We start from the raw sequence: 21,469 nt of genomic DNA, 5'->3' as shown, positions 1-21,469 counted from the left end.
TTGGAGAGTTGTGTTGTTTTTCTGTTAGTCTTCTTTAATCTGTCTAAAAGTAATTAAAATTGTTTATGAAATATACAATTGTGGCCTAGAGTCTATACATTGTTTTATTTCCCTGCTCTGTCACCACTGCCATCACTAAGTGAATCTCAAGCTGGTGGCTGGGATGGATGAGTTGGAGTGGAGAGTTGAGGCATGCATCAGTTATTCATTGAATCAATAAATAAAACATGCTTTTGAGCCTGACTCTGTGCCCAGGGCCAGGCTGGTTCTCTAAGAATGTGATTTAATTTGTCCTTATAGATGTTAAATTGTAAAATGTTAAGATTAGTCAACAGAGACCATTTGCATTGAGAATAGTGGTACTAACCCCAGGCCAAAAGGAAGCCAGAGATGAGCTGTGTGTGGGTCTCAGGGTCAAAGAAATCTCTGTGGAAAAGCTGGGCTTCACAAGATGTTCAGAAAATTAAAAAGCTGTAAGAAAGAAGGAAGGGTGGACATGAGAGAATGAAAAAAGGGCGTGAGGTGGAATGAGACACGTGAGGCTATTAGAAGTGTGGAAATAATCACATGAATGTTTTGAAAGTGAAACTTGTATTTGCACATCCCATAATGTAGTGGCGTCTATTATTTTAATAATATATGTAAAAGATATATGATGGACTAGTTTCTAACTAGTTAAAACAGCCAAACCTTTGTTTCTAAATTCTCTCCAAAGGCACAAGGCAAATCCTAATTTTCTAATAATATCATTGCAATAATTACATTTAATTAATTATTGACCTCAGAACACATAATGTACCATTCCATTTATTATCTGATTTTATTCAGTAGATTTCTCATCCAACTCATATTCACCCCCAAATTACAGAGGACATGCAGACCTGGTCTCTTGTTTTCAGTAAGCTGTCATTTTATAATGCTTTAGAAAAAAGTATATGCATGGACTTGGAAGAAAATAATGATATTTTAATAATGTGACATGGAAACTATGCACCCCTCAGACAATTTTGTACTGCTTTCAACAGCAGAACTAATTCAATGCTTTCTGGGCATAGTACACTAGAGATAAATCTTTCAATGAACACTGCAATGAGATGACCCATATTTGTATTGCAAAATAAAGCATGAAACAGTTTTAAGTTCAAAACAGAAACATCTTTAGTAAATTAGATACAAAATATTCTATAGGTACCATAGAAGGCATCCTAAATAACACTGCCACACTTTAGTGGAAGCAGTTACACATAATTTTCTAAGTCATTTACTAGTCCTTGAATAGAATGGATATCCTCCTCACACAGAGCATCTATCTTCTGGGTTCTGCTTCCCTGAGTGATAGAAATCACTGTCCATGCACTGCTCTCCCCTCCCACCCTGCTGAGGCTGGAGGAGGGGCTTCTTCCAGACAGGTCCAGGGACCAGGAACAGAATGTGAAACTTTTCAAAATGGATACACTGCACTTATTCTTTGAAAAAAAAAAAAAAACCACCCAGGAACCTTACTATCTCCTTGGGGTCAATACTAGGTGTCTGACTTATTTTGGAGGAAAATGACTTGTTATTAGTTTCTTTGGGTTCTTTAGTTTTCAAAACTCATAAATCTTGCCATTTCCAATTACCCCAAGCCTGTGAAATTCCATTTTAAAATCTTCTGCCCTCTGACCATCACCTCCTATTCTTCCAGCTTACTGATTCCAGTCCTCCCACTCCAGAAATTTCCTGGCTTCATTGAGATCCATTATTCCCGGATAACACAAGTTTGCCTCCTTCTAACCATCCTTCTCATACCCTCACTCTCTACTTACAGCTTGGATTCTATGGTTCAGCTCTATAACCATTCCTTGAAAACAATCAAGTTTCTCACCCGCCTTCCTTTTCTTCATCATACTTCACCTGTCAAAACTCCAACCACAGTGTATGTTATGGACTGAATTGTATCCCCTCACACAAATTCATAGGTTGAGGCTCTAACCCCTAATGGGACTATATTTGGAAACAGGGCCTATAATGAGGTAATTAAGGTTAAATGAAGTCATAAGGGTGGGGCCCTGATCCCACAGAATTAGTGTTTTTATAAGAAGAGACATCAGAGCTCCCTCCCCGCTTCTCCTCTCTGTTCCTCTCTGTCTCTCTCTCTCTCAATCTGACGTGTGAAAACACAGTGAGAAGGCAGCTGTCTGCAAGCCAGGAAGAGCGTTCTCACCAGAAACTGACTGTGCTGGCACACTCATCTTAGACTTCCAGCTTCCAGAACTGTGAGAAAGTAAATTTCTGTTGTTTAAGCCTCCCAGTCTATGGTTCTTTATTATGGCAGCTAGAGGAGACTGGTACGGTGTTAGGTAGAATAACGGCTCGCTAGAGATGTCCACAACTTAATCCCTGCAAGTGTGAATATGTTAGAGTGTATGGCAAAAGGGAACTAAAGTTGCAGATGGAATTAATGTTGCTAATAGCAGACCTTGAGATGGAGGCTTATGCTGCATTATCTGGGTGGGCCCAGGGTTACCACATGGGATGCAGAGAGGGAGAAGCAGACTGTTGGCAGCATGAGAACTTGACCAGCCAGATGCTGACTCTGAAGATGGAAGGGAGCAGTGAGCCAAGAAATGTACTCTAGAAGCTGGAAAAGGCAAAGAAATGGATTCTGCCCTAGGGTCTCCAGAAGGAATGCAGCCATGCTGACATCTCAAATTTATCCCAATGAGACCCATTTCTGACCCATTTTTGGACTTCTAGCAAAGTAAGATAATAACTTTGTGTTGCTTAAAGCCCCTAAGTTTGTGGTATGTTACAGCAGCAACAGGAAACTAATACCCATGGTTAAACCCAACGATCTACTTATTCTCTGCCAGCACCCACGGAGCTGATCATTGGAAAAATTACACAACCTTGTTAACTGGCCTCCCTTCGAATATGACTACATATCAAAACTGACCTCTTGACCTTTCCAATCAATCTTAGCACATTTTTTATAAATTCTCTTTCTTCCTCTCTAAGGTGATTATTTCATATCTTTTCTTTCCTCAAATCTCCAACACTACCTTTCCTCAATTTACTCTCAGCTTGTGTTTGTTTCTTCATAGAAAAAAATGATTCTAGATGGGAAATACAGCATCTTCCCACCATTTCCCTCATCTGCTCCCATTGCTACATATGCATCTTGCCTTCCACATGGAGTGGATGAACTGTCCACGAGCCAGTCGAAAGCCAGTCTCTTCCACTGAGCCCTAGATCCCTTCCCTCTTAACTTTTCAGAGGCCTCCCTAATGGCAGCAGCATTAACTCAGCAGCTCAGGCAAAACATGTAGATGTCTTAATTCCACTTTTCCCCTCACATGCCACATCCAAATGCACAAGAAGTTTCTGTATGTCCTGAGTCCAGTGACTTCTCTCATTTCTAATGCTAAGGCTCAGTCCAGTTCCCCTTCATCTCTCACCGGGATGGAGGCAATAACCTGTCCTCACTTTCCACTACTCTATAGACTTAGGGTTTTTTCTCTAAAGTGAAGGTTAGATTTAGCTATGTCCTCACTTACCATCTTCAAAAGTCTCTCCACTTCAAAAGTAAAAATTCCAGACTCTACTACGGGCTACAAAAATTTATATGATTGGACACCTGTCTACTTTTCCATCTCATCTTCTACAGCTCCTCCCTTTGTTTACTTTAGTCATGCTGACCTTCTTTCTCTTTTCTTTTTTCTTCTGTCCGCAAATTAAACAAGTTTGTTCCTACCTCAGGGACTTTGATTTGCTTCTGCTTGAATTGATCTTCCTCCACTTCATTGGATAGCTGTCTTCTCCTCATTGATGTCTCAATTCAAATATTGCCTCTTTTAATACGGCTTCAGTGACCCTATCCAAACAAGCCTGAGGTTGTTCTGTTAAACTGCTGGTAAAAAAAACTTTCTTCATAGCATGTATCAGTACCCAAACTCTCATTCATTCATTCATTCCTTTATTCACTTATTGTCTGTGTGGCTCCATCAGAATACATGCAAGGTATGTATTCTTCCAATGAATTTTTATGACTAATTCTTACATACCAAATTCTACTCCAGAGTTAACTTGGTTAAAGGAAGATCTGGACAAGTCAGAGTCTTTTTCAAGTGATCATTTACTTGTCCTTGGAAGTAGTATGAAAATAGCATTCCTGTAACTTGCGGCAGTTCTGGCCAAAGTTGACATTAGAAAACAGGCTGGGCAGCTGCAGCATCCATCTTTGTCTTGTTTCTGCGTTGATTCTGTGACAGGACTGATGACAGTAACAAGTATCTCAAATGAACAACATACCTGTGGGCACCTGTATTTTAATTTTTGTTCTGCCATTGTAGTGATGGGCTTTGGGCTGTCTCTGAATTTTTGGTTTATACATTGGTTTGATTTCTCAGGTTAGAATGGAATAATCTTGATGGTGGAAACAATTTATAGTTCTTTAAATCACTACAACACCAAGTATGTAGCAGGTTCTCTATGAATAGTTGAATTCATTGATGGATTTTTAATGCAGTCAGGAATATTAAATACTTATCTTACTGGGTCTTCCCTTTCCTCCATGCCTAACAACATATTCCACGCTCTATCTTATCCATCATGCTGTTATGTTAGCCATGAGCAGGGGAATAATCATTCCCATTTCTGATTTACAGAAGAGAATGTTACTGAAGTTTCCTTGATGGTAATGGTACACACTCTTAAAAGCTTTTCGACAGAGGCTTAGCTGGTGAAGATCCAGTGAGACCATTCAAAGACTTAGCTGTTGAAGAGCCAATGAAACTCCATAATAAACTGACCTCCTATGGCATGGGCTGCACAAACAGGAATGTTGTAAAGCTTCAATATGTCATTTGGCATTATATAAAGTCATGTATTTTCCCACTTAGAAAACTGTTTTTTAAAAATCTGATTGTGTGAAGGTAATAAGTCTATTTTGTTTTTATACATGTGATTTTCTGACCGGTACAATATTCATGCTTTGATTTTTGTCTTTCTTGACTGAATTAATCATAGTACAATATATAATCGAAGGGGTTAATATTAAGGAGATGGCAAAAACTTTAGGGAGAAAGCTAAAGTTAAAACTACACAGATAATTTTTCTTTTAATTCTATTGAAAAGTTGTTTTGTTGTAATTCAGACTCTGACATAGGCAAATATACTCTTTTCATGTTAAAAGATTATGTGAAAACAAAGGTCATTCATTCATTCAGCAAATCATCTTCTCTATTACCCTTGTAGGATTCATAAATGTAAGGACGGTGTCTATATGGTTCCATTTGTTTCTCCAGTTAGCCACAGTGCCTGTCTGAACTCAAATGCATAAATGCTATGTATAATGTGAAATCTCAGTAATTACCCATTGACAAACTATGAAGTTCAACAACCTATTCAAGGATTTCATGCCTCCCCAAATATTTCTCCCACACATGAAAAATATATGAAAATAACACATGAATGTTAGAATGATTGTAGTTGAAGAGTATATTCATTTCCCTGAGGATAGTAATTTACTTAAGATCCTGATTTTCAGGGTATATGCCCAGTAGTGGGATTGCTGGGTTGTATGGTGGTTCTATTTATAGTTTTTTAAGGAACCTCCATACTGTTCTCCATAGTGGCTGTATCAATTTACATTCCCACCAACAGTGCAAGAGGGTTCCCTTTTCCCCACACCCTCTCCAACATTTATTGTTTCTAGATTTTTTGATGATGGCTATTCTGACTGGTGTGAGGTGATACCTCATTGTAGTTTTGATTTGCATTTCTCTAATGATTAGTGATGTTGAGCACCTTTTCATGTGCCTCTTGGCCATCTGTATGTCTTCTTTGGTGAAATGTCTATTTAGGCCTTCCCCCCATTTTTAAATTGGGTTGTTTGTATTTTTGATATTGAGCACTATGAGCTGTTTGTATGTTTTGGAGATTAATATTTTGTCTGTTGCTTCATTTGCAAATATTTTCTCACACATGCACCCCAGTGTTCACTGAAGCTCTATTTACAAGAGCCAGGACATGGAAGCAACCTAAGTGTCCATCGACAGATGAATGGATAAAGAAGATGTGGCACATATATACAATGGAATATTACTCAGCCATAAAAAGAAATGAAATTGAGCTATTTGTAGTGAGGTGGATGGACCTAGAGTCTGTCATACAGAGTGAAGTCAGTCAGAAAGAGAAAAACAAATGCCATATGCTAACACATATATATGGAATCTAAAAAAGAAAATAAAATGGTCATGAAGAACCTAGGGGCAAGACGGGAATAAAGACGCAGACCTACTAGAGAATGGACATGAGGACATGGGGAGGGGGAAGGGTAAGCTGGGACAAAGTGAGAGAGTGGCATGGACATATATACACTACCAAATGTAAAATAGATAGCTAGTGGGAAGAAGCTGCATAGCACAGGGAGATCAGCTCGGTGCTCTGTGACCACCTAGAAGGGTGGGAGGGAGGGAGACGCAAGAGGGAAGAGATATGGGGATATATGTATATGTATAACTGATTCACTTTGTTATAAAGCAGAAACTAACACACCATTGTAAAGCAATTATACTCCAATAAAGATGTTACAAAAATAAAAATAAGTACTGAGAGTAAAGATCCTGATTTTCTAATTAGACTGTAAAAGTCACTTATAGACACATTCAAAACAAGGAATAATGGCATTTATTTGAAGATGGGGATGAAGTGTGTGCAGTTAAGTATGTATAACATGAAGCTGGCAGTCTTAGAACCCCTCGGTTGAATCACACTATTCTCTTAAAAAGCTTAACCAATTCCCTATTAGCTGAGTCTAGTTCTGCTGTTAAGAAAAGAGTAATAACATCATAATAGCAATGATATGATGTTAACCTCTTATGGGAGGGGGAAGTGAGGTATAGACACCAGTATGAACCCACTGGTTCTAAAACCCTATTCTTTCCCTTATAGCACAATCTTTCTACAAATGCAAAAAGTATAGAGGGAAGAGATATGGGAACATATGTATATGTATAACTGATTCACTTTGTTATAAAGCAGAAACTAACACACCATTATAAAGCAATTACACTCTAATAAAGATGTAAAAAAAATTAAAAAAAAAGCATAATGGAACTAGTTGTGATCTTTCCCCACATTATTTCAAAAGTGCAAAGAGATGCTCAATCAAATCAGAAGTTGAAGTATTCGAAGGAAGTTATCTCTCCTTTTATACTTTGACTGAAATTCTGTTTAGCATTGAAGCAGGCTTCTGTGATTGAACGTGGTAAATGATAGATAGGGTTCAATAGAGTTCTGTAGTGAAGGGTAAGTATTTTAGTGTGTCTGTGACCTGATCCAAAGGCTATTTCTAGCAGTTTGTCATTTAGTACAGAGAAGGTTAGTGAGGTCATGTTGATATATGATCTTTTATGCTCTGAACTTATCACTGCAGTTGAACTGGCCTTACAATTCTTATTATCAGTGAGCAGTTATCTTTTGATACTAAAGAATAAAATAAAACAACTGCTTTACTTTATTCTCCCAACTAAAATATAAAGAAAAATCAAAGCCTAAAGTTTGAAATATTTAGCTGGAGAAATTTAGGGCACCTTTATTTTTACCCAAGGAAGTAAAAATAGCTTTAGTATTCTCAGAAGAAAACCACATAAGATCACATGGATGGAATTGCCGGTGAGAAGTGTCTAAATGTTAACATCACCATGATAAATATTTAGTTCCAGTAGAGAATGAGATTACTTTAAAAACTGTTCTAGCACCCTAGCACACATTTCAAAGGGAACAGAATTCTGTAAAGAAAGAAAATGCCAGGGGGCTTCCCTGGTGGCGCAGTGGTTGAGAGTCCGCCTGCCAATGCAGGGGGCACGGGTTTGTGCCCCGGTCCGGGAAGATCCCACATGCTGTGGAGCGGCTGGGCCCGTGAGCCATGGCCGCTGAGCCTGCGCGTCCGGAGCCTGTGCTTCGCAACGGGAGAGGCCACAACAGTGGGAGGCCCACGTACCGCAAAAAAAAAAAAAAAAAAAAAGAAACAGGAAAGCACTGTGGGATGGGGAAATAATGGCAACCTAGGAATTAGGACACCTGGGTTCTAGTTTCTGATCTGCCCATGTATGCGCTAAATGATATGCAGCGAAGACCGTAACCTCTCTTTACTTGGTTGTTTCTTGCTTGGATTTCACTAACAACCTCTTTGGATGTTTTCAAGTCAGCTGACAGACCTACCAGGCCCCCAAATCCACCTGCCCCACAGACCTTTCTGATTTGGTCAGATTTGACAGCATAAGTATAAAGTTGAAATTTCTTAGCAGGGCATCCAGGTCTTTCAAGGTTGGACACTTGCTCACCTCTCTAGCCCATCTCACTCTACTCCTGCCTCCTTCCCCATCCTCTTACCATGCAGAGCTACTTAAACTACTGCTCTCATATCCAGAACTCCATTCCCCACCATTGTCCCAACTAACTCTCCTGCCATGAGGTTAAGTAACAGCTTAATTCACCTTAATGGCTGCCTCTTCCAAGAAGTTTCCTTTGGGGTTTGGTATCATCCTTTGTTTTCTTATTTTCTCCCCATTCCTCTACCCATTAGACTAAAACTTCTTGGCAAATGGTAGTAAATGAATACATAATGAATGAATGAGAATCAACTCTCCTTATTTCTATTATTTTTTGGGGGGGAAGATGGAGTTGAGTCATTGGCTAATACCATCCTAAGAAATCAAGTCATCATTTTTACTGGAAATTAAAAAGATTTTCCCCTCCCCATTCTGGCTGAATGCTCTGGTGGAGAAAAACTGATTAATTAACTGAATTAATTTTAATTCCTTAGAATATTAAGATTAATCTTGAAGGAACGGTTAGTTTCTTCCATTTTCTAAGCAAAAGAAACTTGTAATTGGCTTTAAATGATAAGTTCCTTCCTGCTTGTTCAATCAATTCCCTCCTTTCCTACGCTATCTTGGTTCCACTTGATCATGGTTTATAGCTGGGTGTCACCTATGTCTGCCAAAAACACAGAGGCAGCCTGGAACAATGGAATAAAAGATTACTCCATGCAGAATCAGAAAATCTGGGTTTGAGTTCATTATTTCTTAGTGTGGTGACTTTGGGCAACAGACTGAATCTTTTGGGCTTCATTCTCCTTTTTTGTGACTTAGGATGATGCCCATCTCACAGAGTGATAAGGTAAGGCTCAAATAAGATTATATGTGCTGTGAAAGCACTCTGCAAACAATTAAATGCCAAACAAACATATCATTACTCTAAACTCAAAGCATAGTATTATTTACAACCAGCTCTCCAATCTAACTTTTTTTCTAGAGATAATATACTCAGCAAAAAGAGGACTAATTTGAATTTTATCTCTTCTGCCAAATGGTTAGGATAGAAACCAGAAAAATGCCTGGAAGAAAGGAGGAAGATCAGTGCATCCAGCAGCCCAGATATAATCCACAACAGATCCATGACTCTGTCTACTCGGGAATTCAGGAAGTGACATCTCTGCCCTATAGAACTACCTCTGGCCTCAGACATTTCTCTTTCTGGCCAGACAGTCACCTCTAGGAGGAGAATTGTAGGCAAAATGGGAATTTAGAGCACATCAAACGTCTCTACAGTGTCTCATATTCTGAAAATGCCTTTGCAATCAAATCTATATATTATGCCTCACAAGAACCTAGAGGAGTATGTTAATATTATCCTTGGACCAGAAAAGGAAGACAGCTAGCAATTAAGTGATTTGCCTCAGGTCACAGAGGGAATTAATGCTGCCATTAACATTCACAAAGCCTTCTCTCTGTGACAAGGAGAACTCCTTTATTCCCCTAGTTCTGGGTTTTCTGTTTTATGACCAGACTTACCAGTCTTCAAGGCAGATGACCTTTAGGTACTGTTGAGGGTCTAAGGGGGCAAGTATACACTTCTTGCTGACTTAGACATTCCCACATGTCAAAAGAGGTAGGCATAATTTTCACTGGAAAAAATGACATAGAGAAAGAAGTTGATCTATAGTTAGGCAGGACATACAAAGAAGAAATAAGAGGGCAGATCTGTGTTTTGTCTTAAGAGTTTGATGTTCTTTTTAGTAGACTAGTGATTCTCAAACAGTTGCTTTCTTAAGGATGGGAGTTAACTGTATTAAAAGTGATCTGTATATAAATAATAAAGCAGTTGTATGGGGTTATTACCACTATTTACTATTATCTTGACTACTGGCTCCTATTTTTCTATTCAAAAGTATATGGTTAATAAAGTAAGCAAACTTGAAATTTTAAAGTCTGGAAGTAAATATGAGCTCCCACAGGTGGGACAGGATGCATGGCCAGAATGAATTGGTAGAAAGATGTATGTCTTAGGCATTAATCTCTTTCCCAGTTATTTCTCGATCTTCTTTTAGACAGGTGGTAGGAGGGAACTGCCCCATTCCCTTTTAAGACAGGAATGATATAGGGCTTACCCTGGCCATTGAAATATGAGCAGAAATGACAGATGTTGCTTCGAAGTGAAAGCCTGAAGAGCTAGTGTGAGATGTGTCACTGATTGTTTTCTTTCTCCCATAGTGGCTGTTGTTTGACTATGTTCCAGGTAGTACCTTGTCTGTTTGCCTCATACTAAACTGAGGCCAAAGGGAACAGAGGAGCACCAACCCATGCTGAGTATGTAGCTTGACAGAGAAAAAAGTTTATTTTAAACCACTTAGATTTGTGGGTTGACTGTAACCAAAGCATAATATATACTGTCTTAACTGATACAGTTCACCTTGTTCAAAAGGAACAGATACACTAAAGGGAATAAGAGATTAGCAAGGCATACGAAAAGGTACACATTGAATGGATGTCCACACACCTAAAGGGAAAAGTAGAATGCACAGTCTCTGAGGGAAGACAAATGGAGGAGTAAAGAGATGACCTTATCTGGATGTATCAGCCAAATGCCTTCCTAACACAGATGGTAAAACTGGCATGGTGGTCAGACCACCACTGGGAGACTTTACCATTTCATATGTGTCAAAAATTTTGTTCTGTAGGGAGCCCAGAAATAAACTCATGGACCTACGGTCAATTAATCTATGACAAAGGAGGCAAGCATATACAATGGAAGAAAGACAGTCTCTTCAACAAGTGGTGCTGGGAAAGCTGGACAGCCATATGTAAAACAGTGAAATTAGAACATTCCCTCAGACGATATACAATAACAGACTCAAAATGGTTTAAAGACCCAAATGTAAGGCACGAAACAAACAATCTAGAAGAGAACATAGGCAAAACACTCTTGGACATAAATCATAGCAATATTTTCTTGGATCAGCTTTCCAAGGCAAAAGAAATAAAAGGAAAAATAAACAAATGGGACCTAATTAAACTTAAAAGCTTTTGCACAGCAAAGGAAACCATCACAAAACAAAAAGACAAGCTACAGAGTGGAGAAAATATTTGCAAATGATACAACCAACAAGGGGTTAATATCCAAAATATACTAATGGCTCATACAATTCAATAGCATAAAAACAACCCAATCAGAAAATAGACAGAAGACTTGAATAGACATGTTTTCAAAGAAGACATACGCATGGCTATCAGGCACATGAAAAGATGCTTAACATCACTAATTATTAGAGAAATGCAAATCAAAACCAGAATGAGGTATCTATCACCTCACACCTGTCAGAATGGCTATCATCAAAAAGTCTACAAATAACACATGTTGGAGAGGATGTGGAGAAAAGGGAACCCTTCTGCACTGTTGGTGGGAATGTAAATTGGTGCAGCCACTGCGGAAAACACTATGGAGTTTCCTTAAAAAACTAAAAATAGAACTACCATATTATCTAGCAATTCCACTCCTGGGAATATCCGGAAAAAACAAAAACATTAATTCAAAAAGGTTCATGCATCCCAGTGTTCATTAGAGCACTATTTACAATAGCCCAGACATGAAAGCAACCTAAGTGCCCATCAACAGGTAATTGGATTAAGACTACGTAGTGTATATACATACAATGGGATATTACTCAGCCATAAAACATAATGAAATATTGCCATTTGCATCAATGTAGATCGGCCTAGAGAATATTATGCTTAGTAAAATAAAGTCAGACAAAGAAAGACAAATACTGTATGGTATCACTCATATGTGGAGTCTAAAAAATAATACAAGTGAATCTATATAAAACAGACTCACAGACATAGAAAACAAACCTATGGTTACCAAAAGGGAGAGGGATGGAGGGTGGGCAGGGAGGGACAAATTAGAGGTATGGGATTAACAGACACAAACTACTATACATAAAATAGATATGTAACAAGGATTTACTGTACAATAAGGGGATTATACCCAATATCTTGTAATAACCTATAATGGAATATAATCTGCAAAAAAACTGAATCACTATGTTGTATACCTGAAACTAACACAACATTGTAAATCAACTATACTTCAAAAAAAAATTTGTTCTGATAAAATGGCAGAATCTGACAAATTATTGACTTATGCAGAAAATAAAATGACCTTTCAAAAGCAACATTCCGGTTTTTCAAAAGCTGAGGAGGCTGTGAGAAGAAATGTAAATTAGAATTAAATTGGCTCAGTAAGGAAGAAGTGCTTAAGGTTAAGGAAGTAACGGAAAACATGGGAAAACAAAGAGCAACGAAAATAGGAAACACTGGACATAGAAATATACTCCAGCTTCTAGAGAAGTGAATACAAAAGATTTAGAGAAAAGATATTTATGATAACAAAATCATAAAATTTAAGAGGAATTGGAAATCTGGCATAATCTACTATATTATATTCCAGTAAAGTCACAATTAATCCTGAGTAGGAACCCTCAGTCCTTGCAGGATATTATACTACTCCATTAATTTATTCAACAAATGTTTATTGACAACTACTAGGAGAGAGGAGTTGTGCTAAAATGTTTGGGGTCTGAAGAGACTATAGTTCCTGCCCTGAAGGAGCTTACAGTATAGTGAAACAAACAGATAATAAACAAGCCATCAGCTAGCACTTATTACATACTTAGTATTTGCTAGTGATTATGACAGGGACTTTGCATAATTGTTTCCCTAATTTTTACAAGCCTGCTGCATAGGGGTTACTGTCCTTTTAAACAGGAGACACTGAAGCTCAGGGAGGTACAGTAATTTGGCTGTACATTTATACAATAAACAATGATTGGCTAAAATGGGACCTGAAATCAACTTTCTGTGATTTCAATATCTGTACACTTTCAACCATATCTTGATGCCTTTCATATCTAACTCTAAAATTACGTGATACCTTTTTTTACATTTTTGAAATGTTAATTTTAGTGTGTGTGTGTGTCTGTGTGTGTGTGTGCTCTAAATAGACAATGGATTCATTCCACAGGGCAAAAACATTTTTGTGTGATTACATTTTAGTCTTTTTTTTTTAGTTTGACTGGAAGATGATTTTAGAAACTGATGAAACATTAATGATTTATAAGCCATATTTTAAGAATCTTTCTAGTAAGTCACATGCAAAATACTAAGTTGCTTTTCAGGAAAGAGTCTAGAATCAAATTTAACACAGGAAAAGGAATACTCTTAGGTAAAATAATACAATCTTCTCTACAAAGATAAGCAATGATCAAGCTGGTTTTATACATTTATAGCTGAGAGTAGAAACTTTCTCCTTTTAGGAACATTTAGTTCTTTTTCTTCTTGAATTCCAAGAATTAAACAGGGAAGTTTATCACTTTTTTTTTTTTCAGAAGTCCCAGTAATGTACACCTGATTGGAGGAAAATTTGGCATCTGAGATTATAGCCCATCACTTAATACAAGCCAAACAGCTAAACTGATTTTAGCATTCTGGAGGAAAGGAGGAAAAACTGCACCTTTGGTGCTGAATTGCTTCCCTCTGAGTGTTGAGCCAAATATTAATGTAGATTTGAAAGGAAACAAAAAGTGTTCAAACTCTAATATACCTCAGGCTTATAAATCGGAATTCAGTCACCTTAAATTAAGTTGGATTTCTTGAAGCAAAACTACTCTTATTATTTTTGTATTATTGCTCTGACCCACAGTGTATGTATCACATAATAATGTTCTAAGTTTTTTAGCTACAACAGAAATGGAAAGCTCGGTGCCAGAGGCTTCTGTGGTAACGCTCACTCCAGGGAACACTGACACACGCCAGAGCAGCACTCCCTTTCTGAGGACTTATATAAAGACATGAGACATTCCGCTCAGATGTCTTTCTGTAACCTGTGCATCAAGGAACAATTTACTGTTAATTCTTTTATATTTTTGTTGCCTTATTTTTATTTAAAAAGTAATACATGCTCATTACAGAAAAATTGAGTTCCAGGTAAGCAAAAAAAAAAAAAAAAAAAAAAATTGTAATCCAATTATGAAACAAAAACCATTGGTAACATCTTGGCTTATATCTTTCTAAACTGTTTTCTTTGTAAATAAACTAAATTTTCTTTCTATAAAAAATGCAATACTAGTTACTTATTACCTTATTTTTTTCACTTAATAACGTGCTAAAATGTTAAAGAATATTTAAAAATAATTTTAATTTTACATAGCTGTATAGTATTAGTGCATGGTTATTCCACTTTTTTTTAAAACCAAGCACTGTATTTGAATATTTAGGTTACCTCCAATATTTGGTTATTATAGTATCATTCCTTAAAGATATTTGCCATGGTCTTTGGAAAGAAACTGAAAGTTTATTTTGAAAAAATTGTTATTCTTTATCTGTACATTTGTTTATTTTTAGCAAAGGTTAAAAAAATAACATTTTGATGGTGGTGACTAAGAAGTTAGCTAGTATTAGATCCTAGATCTGACAGCTTATCCTACCTTCTACCCACTGGGGGTCCTTCCCGGGCCCAGACTGGGGGCTAGATGCCAGGGCTTGCTGCTTTCTCCATCCTTGCTTCCCTTCTTAATGAGACTTGGGTTCTCCCCTGGCCCAGTCCAGACACCAGCCTCTGTCCCCGAGGATGAGCCCAGTTCGTGCACTGCTGAAAGAAAGTTCCAGCTGGGATTCTCTGCCACTCTGCTTAGCCAACCTTGCTACTGACAGTTTCCAGAATGTCTGACCAGCCCTTAGAGTCATGCCTTGACTGTCTGGAGTCCTTCAGGAGTCCCCTTAGCAGGATCCATGCCATCCTCCAAGGCTGACCTTTGGGGTTGTGCTTAAACATTTCACCATTTCACATAAACATTCTGTCATCTATCACAGGTTATAGTGAGCCTCTACTTTTTGGAAGATTGTCTGGGCCTGGGGATATAGCTGTGAATAACACAATCTCCACCTTTATAAAAGTGGGTCTACAGTTCACAAGTCCCGGGGAATTTTGAGCAAGAGAGAAAGCATGCATTTATTGCATCCAGTTGGAAAACTCTCTGAAATTCATTTTCAACAGGATGGTAGATTATATTTAGTAGGAAATGACTGTGGCATTAGATATTTCTAATGTCTTTAGCTCTATGTGCTTTATTTTCATGGATTTCCCTTTTAAACTCATGATAATCCTTGTTAACATAAGCTTGGAAGAAAAAATCACCTAGGATGTTTAAACTACACTTCTGTTAACATGTATTACAGGTATGTTACCATACATAAAATCAGCTGGGCCTCCACCACCTACACATTTTCCACCTTTGGAGGAGTGTGTGTTGAACAGTAAAGTGTGGGGCACAGAAGGAAAGAAACAGGGATGACTCATGCATGGGTCATAATTTTATGATCCTTTACACAAGATTGTAACATTTGATTCAACGAACTCTCAATGTGTGGATATCTAATTTTAGAAATTAAGTCATTAAGTAAGTGAAAACAACTTTTCCCTATTTCAGTGTCAATTGGATGTGTACAGCATTTCTTTACTTTTTTAAACTGCCCAGACTCACAACTGTAAATTGAAAGAGATCTCAGAAATATTCTAGCTCAAGACTTTCATGGTAGAGATGAGAAAACTGAGCCAAGGTTAAATGGCTTGAGGTTCCTTCATGGCAGAGTTTGAATAACTAAAAACAAAAGTTTCTCTAAAAAAAGTGAACAGAACAAGGTCCATACCCAAGAGAAAAATTTTTCAAAAAGTGTCAAGAAAAGGGAAATAAAAATTTATTAATAGTTGTCCAATTATCAAAATCAAATTTTTTAGCCTGATATTCAAGGTCTGTTTTTTGTTTCTAACTAGCACAAGTTCTCCTCTCCAGCTAAACCAATTTCTGAGCACAATTAACATTTTACCACAAGCATACAGATACATTACACCATTCGGCCTACTAATGCGTGGCTCTGACCTTCTTCACACCCAGCTCAGAAATCCAGCCTTCGTTTTCTCCAAAGAAATCGGTCTTTCCTTGGTTATGGATTCTTGCTCACACGTAATTTGTAAGGAACACATTTACTTGCAAATACAAAATGTTCCTTTGGAAATTTAATAACTCTTTGCATTCGCTGATATTTGATGTCTGCAAAATGTTTCTTTCTCCCCCTAGGATTTTAGGACCTGGTGAGCTTGCTAGGATGCACCAGGGAGAATTTGTTACTGCTCTCTGGATTTTTTTTTCAAGCATTATGTAAGGATAGCAGCTGCCTCCCTTCTTATCTTTACTGTGGTCACCACCATGTCCTCTCTCTAAGGTGGAGATCAAAGCTGGCAGTGCCCTTAGCATCTCTTTCACCAGGAGGGAACCTGCCACAAAGAGCTTCCTCCCCTGGCTTCAAGTTGCCTCTGGAAGGTTCTCTGAACTCCCTAGCTTTGAGTTTTCCAATTGCTGTCCCTGCTTTTTTGTCTAGCTCTTTCTGTGATTGACTTTGCCACTGAGGACCTAATACTTTAGACTCTGTCCTTCTTGATGGTGCTCCGAGGGCTGACCATCCCTGACAGTCCCAGCTCCAGAGACCCAGCGTAGGTGAGAACTGCTTCCGAACTGGAGGGAAGGAGAAACCCAGTATGCAGGTGACACCAAGGATGCAGGTTAGGCCAAGCCGAAAGCCCGGGCACTGAGTCATCAATTTCTTTCATTTCTTTCAGCCCATAGTCCTTATTCTACAAGTGCTTCAATTAACCATACCCACTCCCTGTGCCCACACACATACGAGACTATGAGAAGATATGGGTTGTTTTTTGTATGTCAGACTGATATTTAGATTTAGGTAAATGTGTTTTGAAAATGTTCCGGCTTATATTTTTCCACTACTGTGGCTCAGTTGTCTGGTAACCAAATCTATTCAAAATCAGCTCGCCCCCTCCTTTTTTAAATCTAGTAGTACTAGCTGATGAAAAATAAACCCTGATAGTGGGGAAAAAACAACACCAAGGCTTTAACATTATTATCCTTTCTTGGTACATTTGAGACAATGGAATTGAAATGTGTCTCCTCTTTCAGAAGATAAAGGGACCATATTATTAACAATCAACTACTGATTTTCAGATTTGCATTGTTTTCAGTCATTTGGCATATTTCTCTGCAGCAAATTGCTTGATGGTAGTAAGGAAAATGTCCTATAAAATAAGCAAGTAAGATGCAACATTTCAAAGCGTGGTCTATGGGGTGATTCTAGCTGTGTGACAATAAGCAATTTGCTGGGGTGGCGACTTTTACTAGGAATTTCTTAAGCGAGGCAGCCAGGATATAAGTTTATGTGTCTTAGATTGGCACTAAACTCAGTCTGGGAAAAGTAAATAAAATGTAATTGATTTTTCTCTGGAAGATGTGATATTCAACTGAAATATGTAAAATGTAATATGGTCAATGAATTGAATGATTTTATTTTCCTTTTAAAAATACAAAACACTGTTGAAGTTGAAATATATTCAGAAAGACTTAGTATTTTAGCTTTTCTAGCATCACATATCAAGAGTAATCTAACAGGTCCCCCTCAACTGAGAACAGGACATACAATTTGGAAACTTTATGTTTTTCAGTAGAAATTCCCTTCCTAATGCATACAATTTTAAAGGTGAATTCTAAAGGTCATTTAAAAATGTGTCAGTATTCTCAGAAAATTAGCTGTAAAATTTAGGACAATATATCAAAAATAGTTTTAAACATATAAAACTTGATTTTGGTTCAGCAAAAAAAAAAGCATCATTGAATTCTAGAAAACAAGTTTCCTACCATTTCATGAAAGTAGTTAAATATTTAGCAAGATCAGAAGGTACTCTCTTTCTGGCATAATCTACCTCAAAGGTGATTCTCAATAAATTGGTAATTAGGTAGAATTTTATTCCAGTAATGGAGTCTTATACCACGTATTCCTATTTAAGGCACTAACACAATAAACGGCATAAGCGGGACCCTAAATTGAATGCCACCTGATTAATCGAATCCTACAGTGTAGAGAGAGTACTTAGTGGACGCAAGGCTGAAATGACTGCACAGCCTCAAATATATCAACTTGATGACTACCTGACTGGCCTTTCCTGCTGACTCCTTGTCAACACATGATAGCCTACTTGGCATTGTTTGACTCGCTCTAAAACGCAGAAATAGGCAAATTACCCATCTTTCTTTTGAAGTAAAAAACATGCAGCAAGGAAGCTGACAGGCACTGCTACAAGGAACTAGGAAACAAAGTCCGCGGAGAACTCTCAGAAAAATACCTATAGGAGGTCATTAAAACAACAAAGCTCCGAGGTAAAATTCTATCTAAGAAGCTTTAATCAAAGAACAGCTTGAATCTTATATTCCTGGTCTTTCTTCACCATGATTAATATGATTAGTTCCTTAGGGCACAGTAATAAGCAACATTTCAAAAACATTCCCTGGATACACAAAGAAAAAAGTGCCAAATATACATTCTGCACAAGCAAACAGTTTAGTGTTGAGGGAGACGTTTAAAAAAAAGAGTAAGAAGGGCTTCCCTGGTGGCACAGTGGTTGAGAGTCAGCCTGCCAATGCAGGGGACACGGGTTCGTGCCCCAGTCCGGGAAGATCCCACGTGCCGCGGAGCGGCTAGGCCTGTGAGCCATGGCCGCTGAGCCTGTGCGTCCAGAGCCTGTGCTCTGCAACGGGAGAGACCACAACAGTGAGAGGCCCACGTACCGCAAATAAATAAATAAATAAAAGAGTAAGAAGAAACTAAAACAGAGAGCCTTTATAAGTTTTTCATAGTGAGTTATTCATAAGTAGTAATTCAGGTCAGCCCCAGACAAACATATGCAAAAAGTTCAATTTCACTCCTTTTTCCAGCCACTTGCATTGGGAGTGTTCCTATCTCTCATCCCTCCTGTTCAGTGTCTAATTAGAAGAGGCATGTAAGGGGCAGTATACTACAGGGATTAAAAGCACTTCTGTACATCTAGGCAGATATGGGATTAAAAAAAAATTTCTCCAGTTACTTGCTGCGTAAATTTGGGGAAGTCACTTAAGCATTCTGGGCCCCATTTATTCATCGGTCATAAGAGGATGACAATATCCACCTTCCAGGATTATTCTGAGAATTTAGTGAGGTATCTACTGAATGCAGAAGACTAGCACAGAGTCAGGGATGGGGTACAGGTTAAATAAATGGCAGCTGTTTTTTTTTATTATGAACTGATTTCGATTGGGCACACATTATGTAAATGCAACTCATCCCTCAGGCATTCCATTTTTTTAAACATCTTTATTGGAATATAATTGCTTTACAATATTGTGTTAGTTTCTGCCGTATAACAAAGTGAATCAGCTATATGTATACATATATCCCCATATCCCCTCCCTCTTGCATCTCCCTCCCACCCTCCCTATCCCACCCCTCTAGGTGGTCACAAAGCACCGAGCTGATCTCCCTGTGCTATGCGGCTGCTTCCTACTAGCTATCTGTTTTACATTTGGTAGTGTATATATGTCCATGCCACTCTCTCACTTCATCCCAGCTTACCCTTCCCCTCCCCGTGTCCTCAAGTCCATTCTCTATCTCTGCGTCTTTATTCCTGTCCTGTCCCTAGGTTCTTCAGAACCATTTTTTTTTTTTTTTTTTAGATTCCATATATATATGTTAGCATACGGTATTTGTTTTTCTCTTTCTGACTTACTTCACTCTGTATGACAGACTCTAAGTAGGGCATTCCATTTTAAAAGGGGTTTCTAGAGGATTGAAGAACTCTCAGGAATCAAAGACGTCAATTTACTTCAGGAATTTCACCACCATGATAGGCTGGTGGGTAAGTTAATTTTTGTCATGGGAGCCTTCCTTGTACCCTTCAAATAAACAGGCAGGCAGCTGTGAGCACTGAACCTGGGCCAGGAGAACTGGGTTCAAGTGACAGTTCTATCACTTGCCAAATGCACGACCTTGGGCACATCACTACTTAATCGTTCATGGCTCAGGCTTTCTCTTTGGTAAGGTAGGGATAATGATAAATCACAGGGTTATTAAGAGGATTACATGACACAAGGCATGAAAATAAATGCTGTCAATGGTCACTGCTATACAATTGTAAATTACTACCACGGTCCGTTCCTTGTCCTTGGCAAGGAACATGCCCTAAGAGTGATAGAAATGTCTTACCACTGAGAGACACATACAAATCTGACTGGCTAACAATAAACCAGAGAAAGGAAGGAAGGAAGGAAGAAAGGTTGATTCTAGCATTCATTTGGTTAGCAAGAGTTTGAGAACCTTCAAAATTACTTGGGGAAACAACTACAGTTATAAGCAACTAAATGGGTGATTCTCTAAGCATTATGCTAAGTGAAAGAAGCCAGGCACACAAGTGTATATAGGCAGACGAATGGATAACAAACTGTGATGTATACATACAATCAAATATCACTCAGTCGTAAAAAGGAAGGATATTCTGACACATGCTACAACACGGTTGCACCTAGAGGACATTACGCTAAGTCAAATAAGCCAGTCACACGATGACAAACACAGGATTCCACTTATATGAGGTACCTACATTTATAGAGACAGAAAGTAGAATGGTGGTTTCCAGGAACTAGGGAGAGGGGAGAATGAGGAGTTAGTGTTTAATGGTTACAGAGTTTTAGCTGGGAAAGATGGGAAAGTTCTGGAGATGGATGGTGGTGATGGTTGCACAATGATGTGACTGTACTTAATGCCACAGAACTGTACACTTAAAAGTAGTGAAAACGGTAATTTTTCTGTTATGTGTATTTTATCATGGTGAAAAACAAAAGAAGCCAGGCCCAAATCGTACATATTTTATGACTCAATTTATGGAAAATTCTAGAACAGACAAACCTGATCCATAGTGATAGAAACAGATCAATGGTTGTAAAGGCACAGGAGTCAGCTTTTTGGGTGAAGGAATGTGCTTTATCCTGAATGAGGTAGTAGATACTGAAAATATACATTTTCAAAATTCATCAAACTGTATACCTCCAGTGGGTACATTTACAATATGTAAATTGTACTTCATTGTGATGGTTAATTGTATGTGTCAACTTGGTTAGGCTATGGTACACAGTTGTTTGTTCAAACACCATTCTAGATGATGATGTGAAGCTATTTTTTTAAGATGTGATTAACATTCAAATCAGTAGACTTTG

The 21,469-nt window shown here is 38.1% G+C and overlaps 1 protein-coding gene across 8 annotated transcripts in view; it reads right to left on the bottom strand.

Annotated features, from left to right (window-relative positions):
- Window positions 1-21,469, bottom strand: part of HS3ST5 (heparan sulfate-glucosamine 3-sulfotransferase 5) — a 288,867-nt gene that overhangs the window by 48,065 nt on the left and 219,333 nt on the right. The window contains exon 4 of one of the 8 annotated variants that reach the window (XM_082633474.1): window positions 9,840-9,952. The exons of the other annotated variants lie outside the window; for them this stretch is intronic. The gene's annotated coding sequence lies outside the window, so the exon portion shown is untranslated. The remainder of the gene's footprint in view (window positions 1-9,839; window positions 9,953-21,469) is intronic. 8 annotated transcript variants of the gene reach the window in all.

Source organism: Mesoplodon mirus, assembly GCF_964341445.2.
Source record: "Mesoplodon mirus genome assembly, chromosome: 10".
Lineage (NCBI taxonomy): Eukaryota > Metazoa > Chordata > Mammalia > Artiodactyla > Ziphiidae > Mesoplodon > Mesoplodon mirus.
This window is presented reverse-complemented; position numbering and strand designations above follow the sequence as displayed.